General features: G+C 43.0%; 1 protein-coding gene across 2 annotated transcripts in view; it reads left to right on the forward strand.

The window, feature by feature from the left end:
• Window positions 1–1,966: 1,966 nt before the first annotated feature.
• Window positions 1,967–18,085, forward strand: part of B3GALT5 (beta-1,3-galactosyltransferase 5) — a 54,612-nt gene continuing 38,493 nt past the window's right edge. Inside the window, exons 1-2 of one of the 2 annotated variants that reach the window (XM_070466790.1) lie at window positions 1,973–2,063; window positions 7,813–7,957. The gene's annotated coding sequence lies outside the window, so the exon portion shown is untranslated. Of the gene's footprint in view, window positions 2,064–7,812; window positions 7,958–18,085 lie in introns of both variants that reach the window. The other variant, XM_020906726.2, reaches the window with a different exon arrangement.

The following is an 18,085-nucleotide window of genomic DNA, read 5'->3' on the forward strand; positions in this document are numbered from 1 at the left end:
TCTGCTCACCCGCTGCGCTCTGCCCGCCCCACCTAACCGCTGTGGAGCCTGCATCCGCCTGGTCATGCTGGTCGATAAGCGCTCAGCTGTGAGGCCGTTTGGTTATCCCAGGGAACATGCGGTATCCACCGCGGGCTGAGCAGGGGCGCGGGGGAGGCGGGTGATCGCGCCACCCTGACACTAGTGCTGACTCGCATCAGATCAGCTTCTTCCCCGGGGGTCCGCCCGCCACACAGCTCCGCCCACTGGGTCCCGGGAGCCACTTCCTTTCTCTGCAAGCCCAAAAGGGCGGTTCTGCGCCTCTTAGGCTTTGGCGCTGCAGCTCACTAAATATTCGGGGTCTTCTTCCTCCCTTTCCCCCCATGAGAGCGCGCTTTATCTTTGCGCCAGAACGATCACGTGCTACCCGTGGCGAAATAAGGCCTGACAGTCTCCCGAGGTTATGGCAGATACGAGCTTAAGGAAAAGCAGTCAGTTCATTTGGCCTGGGGTAGGGCCTGAGCATTGGGAATTATAAAACTTCCCCACGCAATTTTACTGTGCGGCCAGGGTGGACAACCCCTGAATTAGATGATCATGGACAAGTCCCCCGCTCTTTAAAAAAATAAAAATAAAAAAGCGAAAGAGAAGCGAAAGTCGCTCAGTCGTGTCCGACTCTTTGCGACCCCATGGACTATACAGTCCATGGAATTCTCCAGGCCAGAATACTGGAGTCGGTAACCTTTCCATTCTCCAGGGAATCTTCCCAACCCAGGGATCGAACCCAGGTCTCCTGCATTGCAGGTGGATTCTTTACCAGCTGAGCCACCAGGGAACATACATGTATATCTTTGTACATGAATATCTATCTGTCTATATTTTCTCTGCCAGCGACAGTTGGGGTCCTCTAGGCACCTTCTCATTCATCTGACCCCCTTCGCGCTCCCCATGGACTGTAGCCTGCCAGACTCTGTCCATGGGATTCTCCAGGCAAGGATACCGGAGTGGGTTACCATGCCCTCTTCCAGCGGATTTTCCTGACCCAGGGATTGAACCTGCAGCTCCTGCATTGGCAGGTGGACTCTTTACCACCGAACCACCTGGGAAGCCCACATGAGTATCCATCTGTCTATATTTTCCCTGCCAGAGAGAGCTGGGGTCTCCCAAGCACCTTCTCATCCATCTGACCTCCTCACGCTCCCTAACTTCCCTGCGCCTCAGTTTCCTCATCTGTTAAGTGGGAACAGGGCCTACCTCACTCGGCGGTCCTAAGGATTAAACAGTCCCCGTAATTTGCCCTTCTGTTATCTGACCTCGAATCTGCTCATCACCAAACGGCTCTGAAAATGGCATCTCTTTTCTGAAAGAGCGGAGGCGCTCCTTCTCGAGGCATCTGGGGTTTGAGGAAGTGCGGGACCGCGGGGGCCTTCCCGCACAGAGGGCACTTTGGTTTTCTCGAAGTTAACTTCGGGACCGTTTCCATGGTGGGCAGGGAGAGATACTCAAAGCTCCCCCCTCCCCTCAAGGTGTGTGTGCGTGTGTGTGTGGGTGGGTGTTCTGCTGGAGAAGGAGATGGCAACCCACTCCAGTATTCTTGCTTGGGAAATCCCATGGACAGAGGAGCCTGGCGGGCTACAGTCCCTGGGGTCCCAAAGAGTTGGACACGACTGAGCGACTAAACAACAACAACAAGGGGAATTTGAGCAAACTCCGCCGCCGAGAATGTCCGGTGCTGCGCGAAAGATGCTCTTCCGCTGGGGGCCCACCAAAGCGGAACAGCGCAGATGGTGCCTGCTGCCTCCCTTGGCGCTGGGCGTTGGGGTCCAGTTACCTCCCCCAGGGGCTCTGCTGGGGACGCGGGGGGCCCAGCCACCCCCGGCAGCAGCGCCCCGAGACCCCGCCCGCCCGCCGGCTGCTCACCTATCAGATTTCCTGTGCGCACCGCGCGCCGCTCCTCCCACCTCCTAAAGGCCAGCGCAGGGGACCGCCGCGCTCCGTCAGGACCCGGCTACTCCAGAGACGGCGCAGTGCGGCTCTGAGCTCGGGCAGCGGCTCGGCTCCGCGCAGGCAGTGCGGGGCGCACGGTGAGGCCCGGCGGCGCGGCGCGTGGCGCGGACGGTGCGGGGGCGCGCGAGATGAGGCCCCGGGGGACCCGGAGGCGGGGGCGCGGGCCCCGTGCACTTCTGAGGATCGCCTAGCCTACTGCGGGCTTGACTTCTCTCTTTCTGCTTTGTGAATTAAGGAAATGGTTACAAGACCAGATTTGACCAAACTTGGTCTGTAACCGTGCACTCATTTAAAAAATTTACCTTTTTGTTGTTGCTGTTGTTGTTTTGTTGTTGAGAAGTTCTAACCTTTTAGCAGATTTCTGTTATACAACATAGTGTTATCAACTGTCTTCATTCCCGGTGGCTCAGACGGTAGTCTGCCTGCAATGTAGGAGACCCAGGTTCGATCCCTGGGTCCGGAAGATCCCCTGGAGAAGGAAATGGCAACCTACTCCAGTATTCTTGCCAGGAGAATTCCACGACAGAGGAACCTGGCCTGCTACAGTCCATGGGGTCGCTATATAGCCACCTTGCTATAAACTTTAGGTTGTCAGAAGCACTAGTTCCTTCACCGCTCTAGCTCCTGGCAACCATTCTTCTAATGTTTCTATGATTTCCACTTTGTTTTTTTTTAAAATTAAGATTCCACATATAAGTGATACCAGGTAATATTGGCAACGCTTGTCTTTCTGTGGCTTACTTCACTTAGCATAATGCCCTCTTGGGTCATCCATGGTGTTACAGAGGGCAGGATTTTCCCCCCACTTTTTAAGGCTGAACGCATGGAGTGTCTGTATATCTTTATCTATATCCATACATATACATACATATAGCATTTCCTTTATCTTTTGCCTGTCCGCACTTAGACTGTGTCTGTATCTTGGCTCTTGTGAATAATGCAGCAGTGAGCATTGGAGTACAGTTAGCTCTTTGAGATGATGTTTTCGTTTCCTTTAGGTTTTGTACTCAGAGACGGAATTGCTGGATCCTATGGTAGTTCTGACTTTTTAAGGAACCTCCATACTGTTTTCCACAGTGGCTGCATCAGTTTGCATTTCCATGAATAGTACACCTGTTCTGTTACTGTTTTCTCCACATGCTGGGGGACATTGTTCTCTCTTGTTCTTTTGATAATAAGGATCCTAACAGGTGTGAGGTGATGTCTCACTGTGGTTTTGATTTGCATTCCCCTGATGATTACAGTTTTTGAGCACATTTTCACATACCTGTTGGCCATAAGTATGTCTTCTTGGGAAGAAAGATTCCTTGCTTTTTCCCCATGTTTAAATTGGATGCTTTGTTTATTTCTTGTTATCGATAACTGGAGGAGGAAATGGCAACCCACTCCAGTATTCTTGCCTGCAGAATCCCATGGACAGAGGAGCCTGGTGGGCTACAGTGCATGGGGTCGCAAAGAGTTGGATATGACTGAGTGAGCGTGCATGCATGCTATTGATAACTGTATTGATTTCTGAAGTGTTATCCCTACTCATTACACGCCCAGGAAGTTGGATTACTGACTGGACACAGTGCAAGCAGAAGACTAGGGAATTAACACTGGATAGAAGGTCTCACAGTTAAAACGAATAAGCCAATTTAAGAAAAAAAAAATCAATTCCTTAGCACTGGGCCCAGACAGCTCCTGCAGAGTGTGGGCATTGTGGGGGTGCTGACAGGCAGGCGATGTGGTGAAAAGACTGAAAAGACGTCTTTTCACTGAGTGCCTGTAGGGTTTTGATTTTGAGTCTTTTTAGCTCATTCCTAAATGCCTTACAATTTTATAATCAACATTTTAGTAATATCTCTGCTAGTCATGTGTGTGTGTGTGTGTGTGTGTGTGTGTGTGTGTTATACATGGTAAACATTTCGCCTAACTTTTTAAAGAATCCTATTTCTGTTTCACTTCCTTTGTTTGTTTGTTTTGGTATTTGATGTGTTGGGGATAAATACAGCTTCCAAAATCCTTTCCAAATCACCAGTAATCAGATACTGTGAAGTTATTTTTCACTTTCTCTTTATGTTAGCATGACAAACTTAAAAAAATCTTTGTTATGTATTTGCCTTTTGTAAATAATTAGTAGTACCTCCCATCCCCTTGTCTCCCTCATTTACTGTTTATGGCCCTGCATCTTGAGTTGGAGGAGTAGAATTTAATGAAGATAGGGATCTGGGGAAAGTGTCATATTCTAGTGAGCACTGGTGGTGGGGCATGGCTACTGTGTAGAGTGTCTTATAGACAGGAAATTCCTAGAGTCACATTTGTTATTAAATGCATGCTGGTTCTGACCATCCTTACATGTAACAGAATATTTCAGTTAAGTTACAGAGTGTGGTAGATGGCCATCTTTTATGGCGCTTCCTCTTCTTTTTTTTTTAAATAAACGGATGGGTTTTTATTTTTGTTTTTTAGTTAATTATCTATTTATTTTTGGCTCTGCTGGGTCTTTGTTTCTGCGGGTGGGCTTTCTCTAGTTGTGGCAGGGACTCCTCTTCTCTGTGGTGTGCAGGCTTGTCGTTGCTGCGGCTTCTCTTGTTTCGGAGCACGGACTCTAGGCACACAGCCTTCAGTAGTTGTAGCTCCCAGGCCCTAGAGCACAAGCTCAGTTGTTATGGCATACTCCCGTACAGGCTTACTTGGGGCATGTGGGATCTTCCCTGACCAGGGATCCAACCTGTGTCTCCTGTATTGACAGGTGACCACCCAGACACCAGGGAAGCCCTGGGGTTTCTTCTTAAATAGCTACATGTAAGAAGCAAATTGTTTCCAAGGAGAGCATTTCGTATTTTCCTTTAAGTGAAATAAGTCAGACAAAGACAAACACTGTATGATCTTACTTATGTGTGGAATCTAAAACAAACAAACAAAAACCTCCCCAAAACTGAACCCAGAGATATAGAGAACAGATGGCAGTGATCAGAGGCTGCGAGAGTAGGGGGTGGAGGTGGGGTTGGGGGGCTTTGCCCTAATGGTCCAGGAACGAGCAACATGAATGAAGACAGAACATGAAATCTGGTGCAATGGGTCAGGGGACCTGCAGCCTCTATTGGACTGAGGCGCAGAGGCCACTCTGAGTCTAGCTTTTATCCCTAATTGCAGGCTACAAGACTTTCTTTGATCTTATCTTTCTCAAGACACTATGCTGACATGGTCCAGATCTCCTTGTTTTTACCCGAGGCCATTTCCTTCTGGGCTAGTCTCAGGAACAGTCAGCAAGTGCGTAGGCAGTGTTCATGCCTGATGCGAACCCGGTGTTCCAAGGTCCATGCTTTCATGATCCCAGTTATGATCCCTTCTGGGTCTGGCCTTGGAGTTTGTAACAAGGCAATTATGCTAAGAAAAGCATGAAAGATAATCATTAACACAGTTTCTTAATATACACCATTTTTGCATGTGCTATTTTGGTGGAATTTCTCAAGGTTGTGAAAGTACATTATTAGGAATTCCTACTACTGGGGTAGAGGGGTGTTAGGCAGAATGAGTGAAGATGCTCAAAAGTTACAAGGTTATAAGAGAAATACATCCTGAGAATGTTATCAATACAAGGGAAAAATAAATCTCTCTCCCAAATCTTCCTTTTAAGGAATGGGTGCATAATCTATTAAGATCTCTTTTCTATGTCTTTTCATTTTTTCTTTCTCTTCTCAAGTCAGTTCACCTTAAGTAGTTCCTTTGTTAGGTAAAATTAAGCTCTGATATGTGCAAAGAGGATTTCAATATGAGATCCATTGACATATAACTCCTACAAATGCAACTCGAGTATAAAGATATTTCACTAAATTGTAACCTTAAAAAATTGACAAGGACAATGCTGTCTTTGGAAAGAGTCTTCCACACATGGGCACCCTTTCTTCTGTAGGATTCCTCAGTAGATGTTTTGAATAAACAGTTCAGTTCAGTCGCTCAGTCGTGTCCGACTCTTTGCGACCCCATGAACTGTAGTATGCTAGGCCTCCCTGTCCATCACCAACTCCCAGAGTCCACCCAAAGCCATGTCCATTGGGTCTGTGATGCCATCCAACCATCTCATCCTCTGTCATCCACTTCTCCTCCTGCCCTCAATCTTTCCCAGCGTCAGGGTCTTTTCCAATGAGTCAGCTCTTCACATCAGGTGACCAAAGTATTGGAGTTTCAGCTTCAACATCAGTCCTTCCAATGAACACCTGGGACTGATCTCCTTTAGGATGGACTGGTTGGATCTCCTTGCAGTCCAAGGGGCTCTCAAGAGTCTTCTCCAACACCACAGTTCAAAAGCATCAATTCTTCTGCACTCAGCTTTCTTTATAGTCCAACTCTCACATCTGTACATGACTACTGGAAAAACCATAGCCTTAACTAGATGGACCTTTGTTGGTAAAGTAATGTCTCTGCTTTTTAATATGCTGTCTAAGTTGGCCATAACTTTCCTTCCAAGGAGTAAACATCTTTTAATTTCATGGCTGCAATCACCATCTGCAATGATTTTGGAGCCCAGACAAAGTCAGCCACTGTTTCCACTGTTTCCCCATCTATTTGCCATGAGGTGATGGGACCAGATGCCATGATCTTAGTTTTCTGAATGTTGAGCTTTAAGCCAACTTTTTCACTCTCCTCTTTTGAATAAACAAGGATCATAATTTTTGTCTGATTTTCTGAGAGGCTACATTCCTGTCCCAGGCTTCCTTGTGGGGTGACAGGTTCATCCTTTCATGAACGGGCCAGTGTGCAACCCTCCTTCCTCAGTCCTACTTGCTCATCTGCAGGCAGTGGACAAGTGCAGACTCAGGTCAGTTCAGACCAATTCTGGAAGGGAGTCAGGGGCTCCGCTGCTGCCTACCTGGGCATGGACTTGGACTTGGACTTCAAGCCAGGCGCTGGTGTCCCAGGAGAGTCCTTTGTTTCTCAGGATGCTTGTCTATTTTGACCCAGCTTCCGATCAAATTTTCACTTGGTTCTCTGCCAGAAGGTAGATCCTTGTCGTGGATCCAGGTTCCTGTGGGCTTGAAACTCAGCTTGACCCTGGTCAGCCTCTCTCCCCAGATGCCTGGGAGGCTGCCTGAGATGAGCCTGGAGACTTTGAACTACCTCATTCCTACCCCTCTGAATATAACTGTCAGTACCAGCCCGGAGCGCACTGACTTTGTTGTGTAGAATCCTGGTTTTGGTCTACTGCCACCCCATCCCCGACTGATGCTCTTGGGTGATGCCAGGTGTGTGACCTCCTGTGGTGCTCTGTTGACCCCCTCTGCGACTGCTCCCCTCTGCTCCAGGAAAGCCCCCTGAATGGGTAGGGGCTTCTTTCAGCCTTCCTAGACTCTTCTCTTTTGCCCTTGGCCTGAGCTTGCTTCTGTGACTGGCCTCTCGTGGGTTTTGACAAGACCTCACTTATTAAGGGACTGAACCTGTGTCTGAAGAGGCAAGGTGAAGGGATGGGTAAGGTGGCTTCTAGACATTTTGACAACAAGTGTGACCTTCCTTGGGTGAAACAGATCACCAGCCCAGGTTGGATGCATGAGACAAGTGCTCCGGCCTGGTGCACTGGGAAAACCCAGAGGGATAGGGTAGAGAGGGAGGTGGGAGGGGGGATCGGGATGGGGGAATACATGTAAATCCGTGGCTGATTCATGTCAATGTATGACAAAAACCACTACAATATTGTAAAGTAATTAGCCTCCAACTAATAAAAATAAATGAAAAAAAAAAAAAAAGAAAACCAGATTAGGAGATATGGGTATTGTGGAATGAGATGCACTTGAAAGAAGACATCAACCAGAATTTTTATAGCTGATTTTGAACGGTTTCCCATAGCCTCAATAGAAGAAAAAGAGTAAGAAGTGGAGTGGGACCAAGCCGGGTAAAGGAAGCAGCCGGCCATTTATTCACACATTCGTGGAGGGAGAAAGATTTTGAATGCTGGACCCAGGTGCCTGAGTTCACATCCCAGCTGCGTCAGGTACTTGTTTAGTGATCTTGGGCAAGTTACTTCATTTCTCTCTTCCTCACTTTCCGCAGTGGCTTCCCTGCTGGCTCAGACGGTAAAGATTCTGCCTGCAATGCAGGAGGCCTGGGTTCCATCCCTGGGTTGGGAAGATCCCCTGGAGAAGGGAGTGGCTACCTGCTCCAGTATTCTTGCCTGGAGAATATCCTGGACAGAGTAGCCTGGCGAGCTATAGTCCATGGGGTCACAAGGAATCGGACACGTCTGAGCAATTAACACTTGCACTTTACTCTATTGAGATGGGAGATAATAATGGTATTTATTTCCTTGGGGGATGGTTATGAGATTAAATGGTTTCATAGGTGTAAAGTTTTACAATAGTGCCATTATGTGATATGTGTTATAGAAGTTACAGCTATTACTGTTATTTGCCTTTTACGGGCCAAGCCTTTAACCATGTTGTATACAATTGTTGAGGGTCAAGAATGAGAAATGAAAATAAAGTAACAAAGCTAGTTTTCTTTTATTAAATTAAAAAAAAAAAGCCACCTTGGTTTTAAAAGCAATTGTCCCCCAAAGGTGCCCAAACTATTTTGAGCAGTAGTAGAAATTGCTGGAATAAAATAACTAATGTCAGGGCTGTAGTATTTAATTTGATGTCTCAGTTTTGGTCTCTAAACCCTTTTATTTAACTTCTGACTCTCTGTAATTATTTCAAGCCATTCCTGGGCATTACTATTTAAGTTTTCAACACTGTCTATGCTATTTCTCACCATTTCTAATTTATTTATTAGTTTTGTAGAGGTGTTTTGCTCTCAGGATGTTTCCTGAATTCTATAGTTTCCCTTTGTAATCTCCTTTCTTTGCCTTGTCCTCTCATGTTTTCTTTCTTGTTTTGCTGATTTTATGTTCTTAATTTTTCATAGTAGATCATTTATTGGAAGAACTTTTTTCTTTTTGTAGCTTAGAGTGTGGTCAACACTTTTATAGCTTGAAGTGAGTGGTAGGACACAGATAGCTTAATTTTTAAAAATATTTTGGCCACACCTCGAGTCACACAGGGTCTTAGTTCCTTGACCAGGGATTGAACCCATGCCCCCTGCATTGAGAGTGCAGAGTCTTTAACCACTGGACCAGGGGATGTTCCACAGACAGCTTTAAAAGAGTTGAGAAGTACTAATCATTCCAGTTTCTAATGAAATATTCCAAATCAGGCTCAAGGCAAAAAATGCTTGATCTAGAGATGGAATCAAGGGTGGAGAAATAGCCACCCAGAGGTACGTTTCTTATGTTGGCTATCACCAGGACCTGTATAAGAACTTCTCACCCATTTCTGGGAGGATATTTCCTTCCAGGCTGGCTTCTGCACTTGGTTTTCCTTCTTTACTTTTGTCATAGTTGTGTGTATTTGCTCTGCCATTTCTTTTTATGTCAAGTATATTTAAGAAGGGCAGGTTCAGCTCTCCTTGTCACTTGTCCTTGATGGCTTCTGTCCTTGTGTGAGAAGTGTTTTCTTGTCTGAGCTTCAGTTTGCATCCTGGACATCATGCTTTATCTGCTTTTCTGTTGCCTGAGGAGATGAAGGAGGAGAAGGTCTAGCTGGTTGTTTTTGTTGGGGCATAAGTCGTGTCCGACTCTTTGCGACCCCATGGACTGAATCACGCCAGGCTTCCCTGTCCTTCACTACCTCCCAGGGTTTGCTCAAGTTCATGTCCATTGAGTTAGTGATGTTACTAACCATCTCATCCTCTGCCATTCTCTTCTTCTTTGACCTTCAGTCCTTCCCAACTTAGGGGTTTTTTCTAGTGAGTTGACTCTTCACATTAGGCGACCAAAGTGTTGGAGCTTCAGCTTCAGCATCAGTCCCTCCAATGAATATTCAGTGTGATTCTTTAGGATTGACCAGTTTGATCTTGCAGTTCAAGGGACTCTCAAGAGTCTTCTCCAGTACCATAATTCAAAAGCATCAATTCCTTGGCACTCAGCCTTATTTATGGTCCAACTCTCACATCCATACATGACTACTGGAAAAACTATAGCTTTGACTATATGGACATTTGTCAGCAAGTGATATCTTTGCTTTTTAATATGCTGTCTTGGTTTGTCATGCCTTTCTTTCCATGAAGCAAGCATCGTCTAATTTCATGGTTACAGTCACCATCTGCAGTGATTTTGGAGCCCAAGAAAAGAAAATCTGTCACTGCTTTTACTTTTTCCGTTTATATCTGCCATGAAATGATGGGACCGGGTTCTACGAGCTTAGTTATTATTATTATTATTTTTTTGAGCTTAGTTATTTTTTAATGGTGTAGCTGGAGTTGTGACTAATCATGATGTTAGTGGATTGGATCCACCAATCATGATTGGTGGATTTAGTATCTGTTTTTCCTGTCATTTTATTCAAAGTTTCTTGGAAAGTTCTTGGAAATTCACAATATGACAACAGCATTCTTGTATGTTTGTGTCTCCTTTTGCACACAGGTGTGTTCCCTTTAGAGTACATTTCCAGCAGACAGTAAATGGATAAAAAGTCATGTTAACTCCATCCTTCTAAGGTGGTTGTACTAATTTATGCCCCCACCTATTCAGTGTACAGTTTCTGTTTCTCTGTAGCCCCCTCATTGCTTAGAATTATTGGACTTTTATGAACATATGAGATACATGTATCTTTGAATTATGGTTTAGTCTAGATGTATGCCCAGGAGTGGAATTGCTGAATCATGGACTTTAAAATTTTTGTTAATTTGATGGGTGTGAAATAGTATAGTTTTTTATGCTGATTTAAAAAAATTATTTTTAATTGAAGGATACTTGCTTTATAGTATTGTGTTGGTTTCTGCCATATGTCAACTTGAATCAACCATAGGTATACATATGTCCCCTCCCTCTTGAACTTCCCTCCCACTTCCTACCCCTGTAGGTTGTGACAGAGCCTAGGTTTGAGTTCCCTGAGCATGCAGCAAATTCCCACTGGCTATCTAAATAGCATCTCTGTTTTAATGTGCATTTGCCTGATTCTAGTAGAGCATCTTTTCATATATATATGTATATATATATATATGTAATAATAAAAATGTATATGTATACATATATATGTAATGACTCATCTATGAATGGTCTGTTTATGTCTTTTGCTCCTTTTTCATGTGGGAGTATCTTTTTGATCTAGAGAAGTCTTTTTTACACATTCTAGATCCTTCATGTCAGTAATATGCCTTGTAAATATCTACTACTAGCCTATGGCTTATATTTTTTCATTTTTAATTTGCTAATTTTCATTTATGGTTTGTGCTTTTTTCTTCTGTCTTAAAATTTTCCCCACTTTTTACCAGTAGCCTTGTATATTTTCTTCTAATCATCTTTACTTCTTGCTTTTCATGTTCAGATTTTTAATTCTCCTTGAATTTACTTTTGCTGTTGTCGACTTCAAAAAGACACACTACGTAAGAGTTGGGGGTTACGTTTTATTTGGGGCAGAAATGAGGACTGCAGCCTGGGACACAGCGCCTCAGAGAGCTGAGAAACTGCTCCAAAAAGGTAGTGGTGGAAGGTCAGTATATGTGATTTTGGTGAAGGGGAAATTCGATGCATTAAAGCACTTATCTTACAAACGGTTTTCTGTTAGTCTTGAGTAGCTGATATCACCATAAAGGGATTTAGTGCTTTTCTAGATATGAGGAGGTACAGGGATTGGGGCCATGAAATCAGGTCCTGAAAATATCTATCGGAAAAGCTGTTCTACCAGTTTTCCTGGAGCACAAAGTGCCTCGTTCTCCACCGTGAACTTCCTTCAGGAAGGCCAACAGCTGCAGCAGCGTGGATTCAATCTCTGCAGAGGCAGATGGCAAACGCCCTTGGCTTGTGGCAACTTGTAGTTGACAGTATGTTGTGAGCTAGGGTTTCAAATTGAAGTTTTCCATTTGAATTATCACTAGCCCCAGATCATTCATTCAGTAGTCAAGTCCTTTCCTTGGTGATTTGTGATACCATTTCTCTGTGTATGCATGTAGATTTCCAGGCTGTCTCTTCTCTTTTATTGGTTATTTTGATCTGCTCAGGCTGCCATAGCAAAAATGCCATAGAGTGGGTGCCTTAAACAACAGAAATGTATTTTCTCACAGTTCTGGAGGCTGGAAGTGGGATAGCATAGTGTCAGCAGAGTTGGGTTCTCATGAGAACCCTCTTCCTAGCTTGTGGCAGACTTGTGGCTGTGTCTTCACAAGAGAGTGAGATCTTGCCCTTCCTCTTCTCAAAAGATTATCCTGTTGAATTAGAATCCCACCCTATGACCTCATTTATTCTTAATGACCTTCTAAAAGCCCCAGTCAAATTGGGGTTAGAGCTGTTTGTGGGAGGAAACAGTCGGGTCCATTTTTGTTGTTTAGTCGTTCAGTTGTGTCTCGCTCTTTGTGACTGCATGGACTGCAGCACCCCAGGTTTTCCTGTCCTTCACTATCTCCTGGAATTTGCTCACACTCACATCCATCGAGTAGGTGATGCCATCCAACTATCTCATTTTTTGTCACCCCCTTCTCCTCCTGCCCTCAATGTTTCCCAGCATCAGGGTCTTTTCAGTGAAGCATTTTAACCATATATAATTTAAAGTTTTTCAGCATTTTTTATCAATTTCTGTATCATGACGAGGACCTTGGCACACTTTAATTATCAAACAACTGCCCTCCTTTATTTTTCAACTGTTTCTAGAGTTTGGTTATCACTTTTCAGACATGAAAAATTAATTCTTTACATGGATATAAATTAATTAAATTTAATCACGTATTTGGTCTACTTCTGTGCCATTTTTGTGTCCCATATTGATAAAGGTGAAAGAGGAGAGTGAAAAAGCTGGCTTAAAACTCAACACTCAAGAGGGAGGCAGGAGGGGGGATCAGGATGGGGAATATCCGTGGCTGATTCATGTCAATGTATGGCAAAAACTGCTACAATATTGTAAAGTAATTAGCCTCCAACTAATATAAATAAATGGAAAAAAGAAAAAAAAAAACCTTGAAAAAAATAAAACGATTTAGCCTTTCAATGTACCTGATTTGAAAAAATATGAAACTGGGTTATTCAGTATTGACAAATTCTCGACATAACTAAGGCATACTTTTTAAATGACCAAAGCCCAAATATGTCAAAAGTATTAAAAAGTTTTGATTTTGTTCAAGGCTTTGTCACTAGTAACCTGTGACCTTATTAAGAAACAGAGAAAGGTATGAGTCTTGGTTTTCTTATCTATAAAAGACAGGCAATAATTTTATACACTGGTTATACTGTAAGACTTAAAGCTGATGTATGCAAAGTGCAAAGAACATATACGCATTCAATAAAGGTTAATTATTGAAATGATTTTTATTAAAAAAAAACACAACAACTCAACATTCAAAAAACTAAGGTCATGGCATCCAGTCCTATCACTTCATGGCAAGTAGATGGGGAAAAAAAGAAACAGTGGCAGATTTTCTTTTCTTGGGCTCCAAAATCATTGTGGACGGTGACTGCATCCATGAAGTTAAAAGACACTTGTTCTTTGGAAGAAAAGCTATGACAAAGCTAGACAGCATATTTAAAAGCAGAGATGTAATTTTGCCGACCAAGGTCTGACTAGTCAAAGGTATGGTTTTTCCAGTAGTTACATGTGGATGTGAGAGTTGGACCATAAAGAAGGCTGAGCACCAAAGGATTAATGCATTTTAACTGTGGTGCTGGAGAAGACCCTTGAGAGTCCCTTGGACTGCAAGGAGATCAAACCATTCAATCCCAAAGGAAATCAGCCCTGAATGTTCATTGAAAGGACTGTACTGGAGCTGGAACTCCAATACTTTGGCTACCTGATGTGAAAAGCTGACTCACTGGAAAAGACCCTGATCCTGGGAAAGATTGAGGGCAGGAGAAGGGGGCAACAGAGGATGAGATGGTTGGATGGCATCACTGACTCAGTGGACATGAGCTTGAGCAAACTCCTGGAGACAGGGAAGGACAGGGAAGCCTGGTGTGCTGCAGTCCATTGGGTCGCAGAAAGTCTTAGCAACTACTTGATGTCATGTGGTATACAGTGTGGTCACAGTTTTATTGGAATATAATAGCCACAACATATATATTATGCATAGAATTTACAATTCATTGAATCTGAAATTCTTTTTTATTAACTTGTGTAAAATATATTTAAATTAAGTTGATTACCTTAGCCACAATTCCAGGACATTTAGTGCATCCTTCATGGTTTGCATCCATTTCTACTATCTAGTTGCTGAACATTTCATCATTTCATAGAGACACCCTATACCCGTTATCATTCACTTCTCCCCAGAGACCCTGGCCCCTGGGAGCCCCCATCCTGCCTTCTCTCTATGAGTTTGACCATTCCAGAAACCTCATATAAGTATTTTTCCTTGTGTGACTGGCTTATTTTACTTAGCATCAAGTCTTCAACATTCATTCATGTTGTAAAGTGTATCAGAATTTCTTTCATTCTCAAGGCTGAATATTATTCCATTGTATGAATATGCCACATTTTGTTTATCCATTAATCTTTCACTGGGCACTTAGGTTGCTCCCACCCTTTTGGCTATTGTGAATAATGCTGCTATAAACATGGGTGTACAAATATTTTTTCAAATCCCTGGTTTCGTTTTGAATTTATACTCAGAGGAGAACTACTGGATCATATGGTATGCCTCTGTCTTCTTATTTTAAGAATCGCCATACTGTTTTTCATGGTGCCTCATCATTTTATATTTCCACTAGCAGTGCACAGGGTAGGTTTCAATTTCTTCACATACTTGGAAGCACTTTTTAATTTTTAAAAACCTGTGATTGTATAACCATCCTAGGGGGTTGTGAAGTAGTAGCTCACTGTGGCTTTGATTTGCATTTCTCAAATGATTAGTGATGTTGAACATCTTTTTGTGCATTTATTTGCTGTCTGAATATCTTCTGTGGAGAAATGTCTATTCAAGTCTTTTGCCCATTTTTAAATCAGGGTGTTTGTTTTTTGTTGTTGATGAGCCCCTATTTGTTAACAGGTAAGATATTTACTTATATGCAGAGTACATCATGAGAAATGCTGGGCTGGAGGAATCAAGATTGCCTGGAGAAACATCAATAACCTCAGATATGCAGGTGACACCACCCTTATGGCAGAAAGTGAAGAGGAATTAAAAAGCCTCTTGATGAAAGTGAAAGAGGAGGTGAAAAAGTTGGCTTAAAGCTCAACATTCAGAAAGCTAAGATCATGGCATCTGGTCCCATCACCTCATGGGAAATAGATGGGGAGACAGTGGAAACAGTGTCAGACTTTATTTTTTTGGGCTCCAAAATCACTGCGGATGGTGACTGCAGCCATGAAATTAAAAGACGCTTACTCCTTGGAAGGAAAGTTATGACCAACCTAGATAGCATATTAAAAAGCAGAGACATTATTTTGGCAACAAAGGTCCGTCTGGTCAAGGCTATGGTTTTTCCAGTGGTCATGTATGGATGTGAGAGTTGGACTATAAAGAAAGCTGAGCACCGAAAAATTGATGCTTTTGAACTGTGGTGTTGGAGAAGACTCTTGAGAGTCCCTTGGACTTCAAGGAGCTCCAACCAGTCCATCCTAAAGGAGATCAGTCATGGGTGTTCTTTGGAAGGACTGATGCTGAAGCTGAAACTCCAATACTTTGGCCACCTCATGTGAAGAGTTGACTCATTGGAAAAGACCCTGATGCTGGGAGGGATTGGGGGCAGGAGGAGAAGAGGACGACAGAGGATGAGATGGCTGGATGGCATCACCAACTCGATGGGCATGAGTTTGAGTAAACTATGGGATTTTGTGATGGACAGGGAGGTCTGGTGTGCTGAGATTCATGGGGTCACAAAGAGTGGGACATGACTGAGTGAACTGAACTGAAGATATTTTTACTGTCATGAACTTTACTTTGGGGAAAGATATTGACTGGCACTTTATTTATTTTCTGCTTTTCTCTCTCCATCATAGTTCCCTATCAGTTATTATTTATTGCTGTCCTAGTTTGTTGTATTCTCAGAGTTGACCCAATACATCCATTCCTTCTCTTCCCTTCCCACATCCCTTGTTTGGACTCTTGTCTTTTTAACCATTGATTCCTTGGCTGGAGAGTTTTACTTAAGCCAGCTGTCTGTTGCTTTCTTTTTCTTCCTAAGGATTGTCCTATGCTTTCTGATTTTAGCCACAATTCCTCCACTGAATTTGCATATGGGAAGTCCAGGAGCTTCTGACTCCACTTTTTTTTTTTTTTTGTAGAATTGACACTAATGATGATTTCTTCCTTCTTGAGGCTCCTTTGGTCCCTGGGACACTTCTCTGTGAAGGGAGTGAGCAGTGGGGTTTAGAACTATGGGCCTTTGCCTGGGTGCAGATGCCAGCTTTGACCATGAACTCACTCTCAGAACCAGGCTGGTGACTTCATTCTGTGGGATTCCCCTCAGTGAAGGAGATCATTAACATCCACCTTGGAGATGTGTGATGAGCACGGAATGAGTATCACATGAAACCTGCTTAGACACAGTAGTTCACACACAGGAAGTGTTCATTTTTAGCCACTACTGGGACATTACAGTTGGTCCTCCATATCAGGGAGCTCTGTATCCTTGAATTTAACCAACTGTGCATAGAAAATATTCAGGAAGAGAAATTATGAAAAGTATCTAAAAGCAAATCTTGAAGTTGCCTTGTACCTGCTAGTGTTGATGTGGCACTTGGATTGTATTAGAGATGTATCATCTCTAGATGATTTAAAGTATACAGGAGGATGTGCATAGATTACATGTAAATACTTTGCCATTTTATGAGACTAGAGCTTCCTTGAATTTTGGTGTCCTCAGGGGTGCTAGACCAGCCTCCCGTAGACATGGAGGGGTGAATGTAATTGGTTTTCCCCTTGTGTGTCCAGTTAATCCCTTTTCACCTCTGTTTGTTCCCCTCCTGACTCTTGTTTACTAACTTCTGTTCTTTGCTTCTCATTGTTCTTCTCCTAGACATTGTCTTGTTCTTATCATTTCAATGTCCACCTTTATGCAGGCAGATTCTCACCAGGTCACTTCTCTACCTTTTAAAAGGAGACTTCTTATAGCATGAAACTGCTGTATAGATGTATTTTGGAGAGGACATTTTGTTCCTTGTCAAAGCACTCCATGTCAGTTGCCCCCTCACCATCTCATACACAGCCATGTCAGTTCCACTTAAAGCCTGGACAAATTTGATCTTTCACTTATTTCCATAAATTGCATTTTTTTTTTATTTTTGAGATTTTTTTTTGATGTAGGCCTTTCTTTATAAAGCCTTTGTTGAATTTGTTACAATATTGCATTTGTATTATTTTTTGATTTTTTGTGGCCATGAGACATGTGGAATCTTAAGCTACCTGACCGGAGATCAAACCTGCACCCTCTGCATTGGAAGATAAAGTCTCAACTACTGGACTGCCGGGACAGTCCCTGAATTGCATTATTTTGAAGAGGAAATCACAAGTGTCACCCTGCACCATGCCCTGAACAGGACCATGTTAAGTGATTATATTTTGAGCGAATGTAAGAAGGGATGGTGGGGCTTTACAAATCAAACTAATGTCACGGAAATCTTAGGAATGATCTAGAATAGAGCCTGGTGCTTACTAGTTCCTATACTTTGAGGTACTTTATTGACTTTTGCAAAAACTTTAGGAGGGATGTAGTATTATCTTCTCTTTTTAGAAATTTTCCATTTCTCATTTATAGAGAAAATAGGCTTAAGAAAGTAGATATGCCTAGAGTCTCATAACTAACAAGTAACTGACTTAAGATTTGACCCAGTTCCTTGGGTTCCAAACACAGAACTCTTAACATCTTGATTGTCTTTTATATGTATCATTTCCCATTTTCCATTTCTCATTTTATTCTTTCCTGCCCCCCTTCCTATATTTCTTAGATACACTAGAGCTTAGTTCCTTTCAAAGAGATGATGTGTGTGATTTATCAATAATATCTCATTTTAATGTTTGAATGATTTCAATCCTGCTTTTAGTTTTATTCTCACTCTTTTCTGTGATTTTCATTTGTTGTCTAAATTCTTTTTATGAGCTGAGTCCTTTACTTTCCTTCTTTTCTTTAATAATGGAAATACTTAAGGCTAATAACATTTGC

This window comes from Odocoileus virginianus, chromosome 4 (assembly GCF_023699985.2).
Source record: "Odocoileus virginianus isolate 20LAN1187 ecotype Illinois chromosome 4, Ovbor_1.2, whole genome shotgun sequence".
In the NCBI taxonomy this organism is placed as follows: Eukaryota; Metazoa; Chordata; class Mammalia; order Artiodactyla; family Cervidae; genus Odocoileus; species Odocoileus virginianus.